The 13,791-nt window shown below is 45.3% G+C and overlaps 1 protein-coding gene across 2 annotated transcripts in view; it reads right to left on the bottom strand.

Moving 5' to 3' along the window:
* IRAG1 (inositol 1,4,5-triphosphate receptor associated 1) overlaps positions 1-12,439 on the bottom strand; it is a 126,358-nt gene extending 113,919 nt beyond the window's left edge. Inside the window, exons 1-2 of one of the 2 annotated variants that reach the window (XM_075325801.1) lie at positions 12,261-12,439; positions 12,000-12,147 (exon numbers count right to left, since the gene is read on the bottom strand). The gene's annotated coding sequence lies outside the window, so the exon portion shown is untranslated. Of the gene's footprint in view, positions 1-11,999; positions 12,163-12,260 lie in introns of those variants that run through there. The other variant, XM_075325802.1, reaches the window with a different exon arrangement.
* Between the last annotated feature and the right edge of the window lie 1,352 nt (positions 12,440-13,791).

Here is a 13,791-nt window from a genome sequence, read left to right as displayed (position 1 = left end):
AATTCAAAATCCCCATATATACCCAATAGAAGAGAACTATGTGGCTTTTGGGGTACTGAGCACTACACCTCCTTATTTTTGTGTCCCACCTTACAGACCCCGCCAATGACATATGGCACGAGAAGACAAATGTGTCTGGATTTCCCCTTTAATGGGCCGGAAGTGGCCCCGGGCCATGTCTTTTCCCTGGTAAGTCTGTGATATTATCAGATATTTTCATAGGGCTGGGGCTGGTATTAACCCCTGACCTCCTGGACACATTATTTCATGGATCAATGTGAAGAGAAGCGGTGTCTATATATAACGATGTCAGCAGAGATGGATGAGGATGGTTAATAGTCCCGCAGCGGCCCGGATGACCATCATCAGTTACCAGGAGCTTGTGGGAACTAATTATTTAATGCAGAATCATAGAAGGAGAAATGGGAAGCCACGTCCAATTCTGCAGAATACAGTGACTGCATCTGCAGAGAAACGACTGCATCTGCAGAGAAACGACTGCCCCCGTAAAGCAAGGCGGATTATGGACCGAGCTAATGGTTCCCAAGACCGAGAGTGATCAATGGCAACTGATCTGCATGTGCCAACAAAAAGAAGGCAAAAGAAGTCATTAACATACATCGCAAATCTACAGTTTGGATTTAACAGGGGACATGTCCATAGGTGATCACCATGTCACAATTACAGCAACAGCTTGCTTTAGGCTATGTGCGCACAGTGCGTTTTTCGCGGCGTTTTTGCGCGTTTTTCGGGTGCGTTTTTGGCCTCAAAACTGCAGGACTTTGCTTCCCCAGCAAAGTCTATGAGTTTTCATTTTTGCTGTCCGCACACATCTGTTTTTTTTCAGCTGCGTTTTTGTGGTGCCACAAAAACGCAGCATGTCAATTATTCCCGCGTTTTTCACTGCGCTTTTCATCCATTGAGTTCAATGGGATGTTGAAAGACGCAATGAGAAACGCAAATAGCTGCGTTTTGGTGCGTTTTGGTGCGTTTCTAAGACCAAAAACGCAGCTATAAACGCAGGAGGTGGGTAGTAAAGTGACGTGTACAGGAAGAGGATTCCTTCTGTCAGTATATACAGAAGCGTGAATCCTCCCGGTACCGTCACCGTCGCTTCCACCTCCCGTCCTGTGCATGTATGCTGCCGTGCGGCGCCATGTCTGGGCAGGAGGTGGAAGCGGCTGCGAAAACAAAAGTTAACAGTAGAAAAAAAAAAAAAAAGTTATACTCACCTGTGTGCAGACTCCCGGTGCCATGCCCGCTCCCATCTCCTCTCACGGTATCGCCGCTCCGGCTGTGTGCAGACGGCCGGGAAACCTCCGATGGATGCAGGACCTGGTGATGGATCACCTGATGCAGTCACCTGACGCATCAGGTGATCGTAAGTATCGCGGTGACGCGGGCACCCGGCCGGTATCAGCGGATGCGTCAGGAGACTTCATCCTACCGGCAGCTGCTGCAGCGATCGGACAGGATCAGACTCCCGCCCCATCGCTGCAGGAGCTGCCGGTAATCAGCACATAAGTGAGTATTTTTTTTTTTTTTTTTTTGCACCGATGCATCTGCTGATTGTATAAACAGCTTTTATACAATCAGCTGATGTGTGATGTGATTCAGGCACTTGATCCTGACACATCATCTGATCGCTTTGCCTTCCAGCAAACCGATCAGATGATATTGGATCCGGATTGGACGGCGCGGGACCCTGACCCAGGATTACTGCGGAGGGGGGTTCTTTATTTCAATAAAGATGGAGTCACTAATTGTGTTGTGTTTTATTTCTAATAAAAATATTTTTCTGTGTTGTGTTTTTTTTTTATCTTTACTAGAAATTCATGGTGGCCATGTCTAATATTGGCGTGACACCATGAATTTCGGGCTTAGGGCCAGCTATACAGCTAGCCCTAACCCCATTATTACCCGGCGAGCCACCCGGCATCAGGGCAGCTGGAAGAGTTGGATACAGCGCCAGAAGATGGCGCTTCTATGAAAGCGCCATTTTCTGGGGTGGCTGCGGGACTGCAATTCACAGCGGGGTTGCCCAGAAAGCATGGGCACCCTGCACTGTGGATTCCAATCCCCAGCTGCCTAGTTGTACCCGGCTGGACTCAAAAATTGGGCGAAGCTCACGTCATTTTTTTTTTTAAATTATTTCATGAAATTCATGAAATAATTTAAAAAAAAAGGGCTTCCCTATATTTTTGGTTCCCAGCCGGGTACAAATAGGCAGCTGGGGGTTGGGGGCAGCCCGTACCTGCCTGCTGTACCCGGCTAGCATACAAAAATATGGCGAAGCCCACGTCATTTTTTTTGTTTGGGGGGGCAAAGAAATCCTGCATACAGTCCTGGAAGGAGGATGCTGAGCCTTGTAGTTCGACAGCTGCTGTCTGCTCTCCTGCATACACTATTGGATGGAGGATGCTGAGCCTTGTAGGTCTGCTCCCCCTGACTCTCCCTCAAGCATACAGTCCTGGATGGAGCATGCTGAGCATTGTAGTTCTGCAGCTGCTGTCTGCTCTCCTGCATACACTATTGGATGGAGTATGCTGAGCCTTGTAGTTCTGAAGCTGTCTGCTCTTCTGCATATACTAGTGGAGAATGAAGAACACATTGAAGAAGGAAATGACATCAGACCTTTTTTTTTTGTTCACTGATAAAAAACGCATAAGGACGCAGTGAGCAAAAACGCAGCAAAACGCAGCAAAAAAACGCACCAAATCGCGGCAAAACGCGTGCGTTTTTTGGCGGGTTTTTCTTCGACGCAGGTGCGTTTTTGTGCGTTTTTAGCGGCCAAAAACGCAGCGTCAAAAAAACGCAGTGTGCGCACATAGCCTAGCTGCAATCACAGTCAGGAAGCTTGTTGTCAGGTCTAAACCCAATTGAGCTTGTATAACACAGGTGGCATTAGACAGCTGGATCAGTACAGAATAAGTAATGTATGTACACAGCGACTGCACTAGCAGAATAGTGAGTGCAGCTCTGGAGGATAGTACAGGATGTAACTCAGGATCAGTGCAAAATAAGTAATGTAATGTATGTACACAGTAACTGCACCAGCAGAATAGTGAGTGTAGCTCTGGAGGATAGTACAGGATGTAACTCAGGATCAGTGCAAAATAAGTAATGTAATGTATGTACACAGTAACTGCACCAGCAGAATAGTGAGTGTAGCTCTGGAGGATAGTACAGGATGTAACTCAGGATCAGTACAGGATCAGTAATGTATGTACACAGTGACTGCACCAGCAGAATAGTGAGTGCAGCTCTGGAGTATAATACAGGAGGTAACTCTGGATCAGTACAGGATAAGTAATGTAATGTATGTACAGAGTGACTGCACCAGCAGAATAGGGAGTGCAGCTCTGGAGTATAATACTTTAGACCATAAATTCTTAATGTAGATTATAAATAGAGATGTATTGTGTGGTCCTCCTAAATCTGATCTTTTTACATCAATTAGATTATTATTATTATTATTATTATTATTAGATAAATATTATTTTGATCTAAATTGTTTAAAATTCTAATTAAAGTTTCCCGGACGTTTTCTCCTTTGTTACTTTATTTGGCATTTAAATAAATCAAGAGAAGCTTCCATCCTCTTCCTACATACACGGTAACGGTCTCTTCTCCTTGTTTTTTCAGATCTTTACAACCTCACATTTTCTGACTTGCAGCTAAACAATAACGTCTTCTCCCTGTGACTCAGGCAGAAATTCTCCGCAGCTCTGCGCTGTGATGGGACATTTCTTACCATCCCTTCGCCAAGGAGCAATCAAGACGATAAACGTTTACACCTCGACCCTCCAGATCTGAACCGTTTCATTCCAGCTAGAGAAGCTGGAGTGTTACTTGGCTGCGCTGTGTGCTGAAAGTGAAGGGGGCTATTCCCGGGACCCCGCAGACCAGGGCTGAAATGGTGCAGAACCCATAATATGGATGTTATCATCATAAGCGTGGTCCCCCCTACCAGATCCAACTGAGCGGAAATTTTCCATATCCTTCAAATCTCAACACTCTTCTAAAACACAAACATTTTGCCCAGTTTCTGTTCCCAACACTCCGCAAAAAGACTCAGTGTGCACAATGAACGGATCCTCATCCTTATCTTTTGTATTGAAGCCTCTAATGAGCGTGTGCAAAGGAGGAGGAGTTGTGACATCGTCTGTTCTTATTGGAGGATTCTTTGTCATCAACTGTGTATAGAGGAGTTAGCTGTCAATGTAATCCTGCCTCTGATGATAATGAGGCTGCTGAAAACTCTTTCTGAATTGACAGTGAATATGAGGCTACAAAAATAGATACTTATTTTGTTTTCTAATATTGATTGTGAAATTAAAAAGAAAATTTCCCAAAAACTTTAAAAATACATCTTTTTAGCAGATGTACCTGTGTGAATTTACATAACCCCTTGGCGCTAAATGATGTACACATCCATCATGAACACGTCCCTTTTCTGCTCTATGAAGGATATACACGTCCGCTTCAGAACGAATGCGATTAGCTACAGAAACCCAACTGATATACACAGCCAAACTCCAGCTGTATCCTCTAGGATCAGTATTCTTGCCAATCCTAAAAGTTTACACTCTCTAATAATGGTGTCAGTAGTGACAGCAGCACATGAGGAGTTTTGACAGAAGGAGATCGCTCCCTCTGTCGCCCATTGGCATCTCCGCAGCACAATTGCGGGGTTCTGAGGTCTAAAAAAAGGCTTTCAGGTCTACCATACACTACAGCCTATACCACTCTATCACCCCCAGGATACCAGGACACTATGTCACAGTGAGTACACTAGGACACTATAGCATAAGCCAGAAACAGAGACTTCATATAACAGCCAGTACATCAGGCCACCATATCACAGGCAGGACACCAGGACACTATATCACAGCCAGGACACCAGGACACTATATCACAGCCAGGACACCAGGACATCATATCACACACAGTCAGTAAATTAGGATATTGTATCACAACTAGGATACCAGCACTTCATATCATAGCCAGAACACCATATCACTGCCAGGACACCAGGACACTATATCACAGCCAGGACACCATATCACTGCCAGGACACCAGGACACTATATCACAGCCAGGACACCATATCACAGCCAGGACACCAGGACACCATATCACAGCCAGGACACCATATCACAGCCAGGACACCATATCACAGCCAGCACACCAGGACGCTGTATAACAGCCAGGACACCAGGACACTATATCACAACCAGGACACCAGGACATCATATCCCAGCAGGTACACCAGGACAATATATCACAGCAAGTACACCAGGACTTTATAACAACAGCCAGGACACTATATCACAAACAGGACACTATATCACAGCCAGGACAGCAGGAGACTATATCACAGCCAGGACACTATATCACAGCCAGGATTTCAGGATATCATTTCACAGCCAGGACACCAGGAGATTATATCACAGCCAGGACACCGGGACACTATATCACAGCCAAGATAGCAGGACATCATATCACTGCCAGGACACCAGGACGTCATATCACTGCCAGGATACCAGGACATTATATCACAGCCAGGACACCAGGACATCATATCACTGCCAGGACACCAGGACATCATATCACAGCCAGGACACCAGGACGTCATATCACAGCCAGGACACCAGGACATCATATCACAGCCAGGACACCAGGACATCATTTCACAGCCAGGACACCAGGACATCATATCACAGCCAGGACACCAGGACATCATATCACAGCCAGGACACCAGGACGTCATATCACAGCCAGGACACCAGGACGTCATATCACAGCCAGGACACCAGGACGTCATATCACAGCCAGGACACCAGGACATCATATCACAGCCAGGACACCAGGACATCATATCACAGCCAGGATACCGGGACATTATATCACAGCCAGGATACCGGGACATTATATCACAGCCAGGACACCAGGACATCATATCACAGCCAGGACACCAGGACAACATATCACAGCCAGGACACCGGGACATTATATCACAGCCAGGACACCAGGACACCATATCACAGCCAGGACACCAGGACACCATATCACAGCCAGGACACCAGGACACCATATCACAGCCAGGACACCGGGACATTATATCACAGCCAGGACACCAGGACATCATATCACAGCCAGGACACCAGGACACCATATCACAGCCAGGACACCAGGACACCATATCATAGCCAGGACACCGGGACATTATATCACAGCCAGGACACCAGGACATCATATCACAGCCAGGACACCAGGACATCATATCACAGCCAGGATACCGGGACATTATATCACAGCCAGGACACCAGGACATCATATCACAACCAGGACACCAGGACATCATATCACAGCCAGGACACCAGGACATCATATCACAGCCAGGATACCGGGACATTATATCACAGCCAGGACACCAGGACATCATATCACAGCCAGGATACCGGGACATTATATCACAGCCAGGACACCAGGACATCATATCACAGCCAGGATACCGGGACATTATATCACAGCCAGGATACCGGGACATCATATCACAACCAGGACACCGGGACACCATATCACAGCCAGGACACCGGGACATTATATCACAGCCAGGATACCGGGACATCATATCACAGACAGGACACCGGGACACCTTATCACAAGAAGTGACATATAAGCTCAACCTGTGATATAATGAGTAACACTGCTGCATCTGAGGCTGAAATCTGCGATGGATATAATTAGAAAATAAAAATCAGTTATTCATCAATTTACAAAAATGTGCAGCTCAGCGTGGGAGAACAGCGCGACCCAGCAGGGATTCAGGATAATTTATCTTTCTAGAATGTGATGTTTGGACTGGATCCAGAGGGGGAAATACCGAGAGATACAAGTGTAAATTTCCTCAAACCTCGGATAATTCAGTCCGCTGTTATGATTATCAGTCAGTTTTGTATATAGACCCCGAGAACACAATGTGATATTATCCCGATACCACAACAATAGCATTACCGGAAACCCTGAGACAGCGAGACGGATGATGGGACTCTATGGGATTGTTCGGGGTTCTCAGGCTCATGATTGCTGTTTTGTCTTAACCTTGAGAAAACATGTTTTAATTCATCTCACCATCACTGATACATTGTAACAAACTATCCAAACAGTAGTGAAAGTCGAGGCTGGGATACACATAGTAGCATTTTCCCCATTGACTTTAATGGTAAAGTCAGGCCATTGGTTACCTGTGGGTTGTACTGAGTATATATTATCCCTAATTATTAGGAATAGTGGTTACCTAGTGGTTTTGACTTCTGGGACCCCATTGATTTCAATAACAGGGTTCTGTTTGGCCCGATCTGAATGTAGCAGAGGTTGAGCTCCTCTGCTCCGTTCATTCTCCATGGGCCACAGAGCGGGGGAACATATTCCCAAACCCCCTCCATTCAGAGGGGGCTCGGCAGAACCCCGTTCTCGGCATTGGTGGGGGTACTAATGGTCACAACCCCCATGATCAGTACGTTGTCCCCTATCCTATCAATAGAGGATAACTTACATACTTGGTACAACTTCATAATTGATCACATTTTCGGCATATGTAGCATTTTGCACACTATGGTGGCATTATTTGAGCACCATGATGATATTTAGTAGTATTATTTAGGCACTGATGAGATAATATGTGGACAGTGATGTATTCTTACGAGACCAGTATAGTATTATTATTTGTGCACTGTAAGGATAATATATAGACGGTGTGGTGTTATTATAAGTGCGCTACTATGTTAGGTAACAGTATGGCGGTAATGTAAAATCACTGGGGTGGTATTGAAGGAGTTTAGGTACTGTGATAGTATTATTTTAGCAATATCTAATCGATGAAAAAGGATTATCTTTTATTTCTCTGCCGTTTGTAATATTTTGATAAAATGTATCCATTAGATTTCTACTTTGCAACATTTGTTTACAAAATAGCATGTTGTTGGTAAAGAAATCTTGTGTGTAATAAACCTGTCTGTGTATGATGATCAGTGGGAGGAATTGGTTACGTAAAGCTGCTGTAAATTAGACTCAGCGCAGGGGACGTTGCCACGGGGGTCTCTGCCGGGGAATTTCACAGGAACAAAAACCAGTGCAGATTTCGTTATAGAAATCTGCTCACTCCAGAAATACAGAAGAGAATGTATATTGTGGCCGAAGGACCAGCACGGTGGCCACAGGGAATCTCAATGTATCCTTTGAAGTGTCACAATAATAACTTATCACAAAATATATGAAAACCCGATGGCTGGACACTATCAAAATAAAGGCGAAGACCCTGGTGGACCTACCTAGGAGGAGAAGATCTTGTAGGACCTATCTAGGAGAAGAAAATCCTGTTGGACCTATCTAGGAGGAGAAGACCTAAGTGGACCTATCTAGGCAGAGAAGACCCTCGTGGACCTCTCTGGGTGGAGAAGACCCTGGTGGACCTATCTAAGAGGAGAAAACCCTGGTGGCCCTATCTAGGCAGGGAAGACCTTAGTTGACCTATCTAGGAGGAGAAGACCCAGGTGGACCTATCTGAGCAGGGAAGACCTTAGTAGACCTATCTAGAGGGAGAAGACCCTGGTGAACCTATCAAGGCAGAGAAGACCCTAGTGGACCTATCTAGGCAGAGAATACCTTAGTAGACCTATCTAGTCAGAAAAGTCGCTGGTGGACCTATCTAGGAAGAGAAGTCCCCAGTTGACCTGCCTAGGTGGGAAAGTCCCTGGTGGAGCTATCTAGGCGGAGAAGACCCTGGTAGACCTATTTGGGTGGAGAAGACCCTGGTGGACCTATCTAGGAGGAAAATACCCTAGTGGACCTATCTAGGAGGAGAAGACCCTGGTGGGCCTATCTAGGCGCAGACGACCCTGGTGGACCTATTTAGGCGGAGAAAACTCTGGTGGGCCTATCTAGGCAGAGAAGACCCTGGCGGACCTATCTAGGAGGAGAAGACCCTGGTGGACATATCTAGGAGGTGAAGACCCTGGTGGACCTATCTAGGTGGAGAAGATCCTGGTGGATCTATCTAGGCGGAGAAGACCCTGGCAGGCCTATCTAGGCGGAGAAGACCCTGGTGGACCTATCTAGGAGGAGAAGACCCTGGTGGACCTATCTAGGCGGAAAAGACCCTAGTGGATACCTAGCTAGGTGCACAAGATCGTTCTTCCTATAGAACACTCATCCATCAAGTCGCCATGGCTTGAGGTCAAGCTGAATACCATTAAATAGTAATAACAAAATTTGCCTTCTGTGTCACAAAATAATATGTCTGACAGGATGGTGAGGGTACGTCTACTGCAATACCACGCAACTGAAATCACTGGATAGGTTAATATACTAACTACAAGGTAACACACAATTAGCAGGATCTCATATGTAATGACCCCCATTAGTGAGTTGTCCTCAGCACTGGAGGCCTTCTAGACACATAGTAATCAAAAACTGAATATTATACTAATGTCTTCACAGTGCAGCAAGGCATCCTACATCCAAGTTATATTAAAGGGATGTAATGAGCAGTGAAGCTCATGGGCCCCAATGCAAAACTCCAACTGGGCCCCCAATTAGTGCAAATCTTTAATAGCATTGTTTTTTTCGGCCTCCCTAAGGCACCTGGGCCCGGATGCGATTGCAACCCCTGCACCTATTGTAGTTACAGTCCTGGTAATCAGAACTATAATTGTCATCCATGATTGGCACAAGAACTGAAACAACACTAAGATATTGTTAGATGCTACTAGAAGTTCTTGAGAAAGCCTCAAATAGGATTTCCCAGAACATTATGAAATGACAGTCTAAGGCCATTTGTTCAGGCTCTGGTTCCCTATACAGGTCACTCTCGGAACAGCGGGTATATAGTTAATTTGGAATAAATGACTTGTAAAATATCTTTAGAGGGCTCTGGGGGGTCCACACAATGGACCTTACATGGATGGCTCAGAACACTGGCGGACACAGAAAAAGGCCCCTGTGCAAGAACAAAATATGGGTCTTTTGCAACCCAAAAGCTCATCAAAATGCACAATTCTACCAGCTTTGGAGGTGGTAATGGGCCCCCCAACCTCCTGGGCCCCTGTGCAGCTGCACCAATGATATGTCCACACCTGGTTTAGAAGGCAGTGCCAATAATTGGCAAACTATGATGAACAGACGCTTCCTCCTGTGACTCTGTGATTGCAGGGATGGGTATCTGTTGACAAGAGTACAGGAAGCTAAATAATCATTAAAATAAAAGTGAGAGTCACTCATAAGGGGTCCGAAAAATAGACTCTTGTATGTTACCATAGAGAAAGGGGAGCCACAATCCCAGTGGAAAAGGGATTCCCATCCTTAGAAAATATCTGTATAAGGACGGTCACACATCTAAGGCTCAGTTCACATGTTCTGCAGTCTTCCATTAGAATGAATCCGTTGGGAAACTGATTTCTGCCAGATCCGTTTTTTTTTCACATGGAAGTCTATGGACAACGGATGTGTTAACAGATTGCTATTTATCCATCCGTTGTATTTGCAATTGTAAAGGATCCATTGTTTTCTTAACGGATCCGTTACAAATGGACGATAAATAGCAATCCGTTCACGGATCCGTTGTCCATAGACTCCACGTTAAAAACGGATCCGGCTGATATCAGTAATTTAACAACGGACAAAAAAAGTGGTGTTTGCAGATCTTTTTTGCAAATGGATCTCTAACGGATCCGTGATAACGGATGATTACAGGACATGTGAACCCAGCCTTACACTGTGTGTATGGACCATGATGACTGGACCTGTCCGGGGGTCTCCTGACCGAACTCACTTAGCAGCCCCAGTCATATATAAGGTTGGTGAGTTTGGGTTATACGCCCCACAGTCGGTTCAGACATCACAGTCTATCCTTAGGTAACGATTATAGGGATGATCGAATACTTTGATTATTCGGCTTCGCGAATATTTTCCGAATACCTCGCCGCTATTCGACTATTCGCGAATACTCGATGCGCAATGTAAGTCTATGGGAAACCCGAATAACAACTATTCAGACCTATTCGGGCTTCCTATAGACTTACATTGCACATCGAATAGTCGAATAGTGGCGAGGTATTCAGAAAATATTCGCGAAGCCGAATAATCGAAGTATTCGATCATCCCTAGTAACGAACGTCAGATATGCAAAACTGGCCTAAGTGTATCATCTCCACTGTAAGATCCCAATGCTGAAATATTATAGGGACATTTGCCAGCTTGCTCCTTCCTCTTCCTATAAATATCGTAAGTAGCACATTGCATGCAAGTTTGTGATGAACCAGATCACATACCATATGTATATATATATATATATATACCAGATCACATACCATATGTGTATATAAATATATATATATATATATATATATATATACTGCTCAAAAAGATAAAGGGAACATCAAAATGCAAAATCTTTGCTTAAGTGTTCCCTTTATTTTTTTGCGCAGTATATACACATACTGCATATATATATATATATATATATATATATACACATATATAAATGTCTATATATGTATATATATATATATATATATATATATATAAAAATATATGTATATATATATATATATATATATATATTTGGAGACTTATGTTGATGTTCCTGAATTAGATATGATTATATTTGAATAAATGATGATTTTTTTGGGGGGTTAAAGGATACATGTGGCTCGTTGTTGATGGAATAAATATAAGACATCCCCTGAAAATAAGCCCTAGCCCATCTTTTGGAGCACAAAATAATATAAGACCCTGTCTTATTTTCGGGGAAACACTGTAGTAACATTTTGCATGGCATAAGACACCCTGCCGGACAGTGTGACTGACGCTGATCATTAAATTGCCTTTTATTCCTCCATTGTAATCAATGGCAGATGCATCTAGCACTTTGTATGAAATCACAATGCACTATGAATTATTTTAGTGACATCTGTGTAACTGAAATATTTTCTTACCTGCTTTATTTTCCATTGCATTAAGCTTCCCCCCCGATGTCGGACCAGGACCGTCTACTTGTGGAGCAGAATTTAGTGCATCAATGGACGGCTCTTCTGCACGGACTCGCGTCCTCATTACATGAAAGGCTCCAGTCCTGGCTCGTCCCTGAAAATGCAGTTTATTCTTAGTTATGCAGATTATCAACCAAAAAAGCGAATTACCCTTTTTTTTTCCCTCTCCCTCCGGCCGCCCTCGAGATCACTCCTGGGAGCTTTTACCATTTAAGGTCAATGCTGCATTTGGCTGAAGAAACTCGTCTCTGAATTTTTGCTTCATGTAAAGCTCTGAGTCCGGGTTTTCCGAGCAAAATAAATAAACTTTTAGAAAAGAGGAAAGAGGAGAAAAAAAAGTCTTGTCTCTTCTTGTGGCTGTTGTTAGAAGATCTTCCTCCTTCTCATCTGCTGCAGACACATATGTGAAGAAGACACCTCACTGGGAAATCTGTTCTATGTCAACCCTGAAACTTGTATATATCTAAGATCAGGACCCGAAGCAACATGGCGCAGCTCTCCTGGGGGACCCGGCCGTTATTTATAGTGCACGGCGCGGTCATTCCCATCACAGACCCCATTACTGTAATTCCATATATCATACAAATCTGCTACATATGTTACAGTGATACATGTGTGATACTGAGTCATGTTATCTAACCCTATCGTGGAGGTTCCATCTACTAACTGATGTATCCTGCCAGTGTCATCCCCCTGCACTTCCCCAATGCCTCATATAGCAGCATCGGAGAATGCACAGTTGTGACGCCCTAACAAAATCAGGGTGTTACAGACGACTGCACCCCTCTTCTAGGTGCAGGAGTCTCTCCTCTTTGGTCCTCCATCACAATCCCCATACTGGTACACATCATCAGCCATCAAAACCCTAGTTACCCCCCCATTACAATAGGGACACACCAGTGGGCGGGGAAAAGTGGATGGCGATGCCCACCTAGGGGTACTGAGGTGTTACGGGAGGGGACAATGACGATTGAGAGTGGAGAGGGGAGTTGAGGAAAATGGTTGAGAGTGAGGAGAGTGAGAAATGGTGAACAGAGTAGTCAGGAGTTGGAGCTCCTGGGGTACCGGATGACTTCACAACGGACTAGGTGGCAGTCGGTAGACAGGGCCTTGGGCGACGGAGATCCGGTCGCGGGAAACCTTAAGTGGACTGCGGCAGGGTCGTAGCCCACCGGTACCAACAGCGAGAATCCGGTCCAGAGCCGTGCACAGACAGGGTACCTGAACCCTAGGGCGAGGAGCAGCTTTAAGCCCCTTACCAATAGACCAGCCGGGGACAAGATTTCAGGTCTCGTTCCACAGGAGGCCCAGATAGAGAGAGACTGAAGCCCAACGAGGGGGATAGGGCTCCGCAATTGCCTGCTAAAATCCCACGGGTCAGTTCTCGTGGGCCACAGCTCCCAAAAGACAGTAACACCGGGAGCGGACTTCCCCGTTTCAAACGGAGTAGTTAATACAAAGGACTCAAACATAAAGTGCAGGTGGAAGGGCCCCTGTTCTGCTGTACCGGGGTGCGGGATCCGAACACACCCTCCGGAGGCTACTGGCTACTGGTAATTTGGTTTACCATCTGGACTCTGTGTCAAGTTATTTCAGAACTGTGAGTATACCGGCACCATCTGGTCCAACCCTGCAGACTGCAGTCCGTCACACCATCCCACCTGTACCGGGGTCCCGGGTCAACACCTCCCCTACATGTGGAGGGGATAACATCCAGCTGCTCCACTCCATCAGTCCC

Source organism: Anomaloglossus baeobatrachus, chromosome 10 (genome assembly GCF_048569485.1).
Source record: "Anomaloglossus baeobatrachus isolate aAnoBae1 chromosome 10, aAnoBae1.hap1, whole genome shotgun sequence".
Classification (NCBI taxonomy): Eukaryota; Metazoa; Chordata; class Amphibia; order Anura; family Aromobatidae; genus Anomaloglossus; species Anomaloglossus baeobatrachus.
The sequence above is the reverse complement of the archived record's forward strand: the minus strand, read 5'-3'. Positions and strand labels throughout refer to the sequence as shown.